We start from the raw sequence: 572 nt of genomic DNA on the forward strand, positions 1-572 counted from the left end.
AATTAATCAAATGAAACCTCCTATAGTTCACCTGCACTCTGGACTGAAACAGACACAATACTTCTCAGGGCACTCTTCTCTAGGATGCAGACATTGCTAGGAGAGAAAACCCCCAGATTCTTTATCAGTCAAATTCACATCAGTTAAGTATGTAGGTAAATTAAATATGAGCTTGAATTGCAAAGACAGTGCTTTACTATTAACAAAACTTGGGAATAGAAAGAAATGGGTTTTTCTTTACAATAAAAATGTTTATAATACAGTTAACAGTGGCATTTTGAATGAACTTACAAGGAAACAGTCATTTGCATACAAGAAAGTGTAATGAATGAACAGAAGAATCCACAGCATCACTTTGCCATCTTCTGAAGTATACTTGTTTATTTCGTGCTTTCACAGCACATAAACACTGCTTTGGAGCCAATCAGCATTATCCTGAAAACCTTATTGAAAAAGGTCTTTGGATATTAGCAAATCCAGAGTCCACAATTCCAGTAGTGCTTTTGAACTGAACTGCTTCAGTCCTCTGAATAAGGACCACACGCTACACCCAGAGGCTCATTTCAGGAATG

This window comes from Acanthisitta chloris, unplaced genomic scaffold (assembly GCF_000695815.1).
Source record: "Acanthisitta chloris isolate BGI_N310 unplaced genomic scaffold, ASM69581v1 scaffold3041, whole genome shotgun sequence".
In the NCBI taxonomy this organism is placed as follows: domain Eukaryota; kingdom Metazoa; phylum Chordata; class Aves; order Passeriformes; family Acanthisittidae; genus Acanthisitta; species Acanthisitta chloris.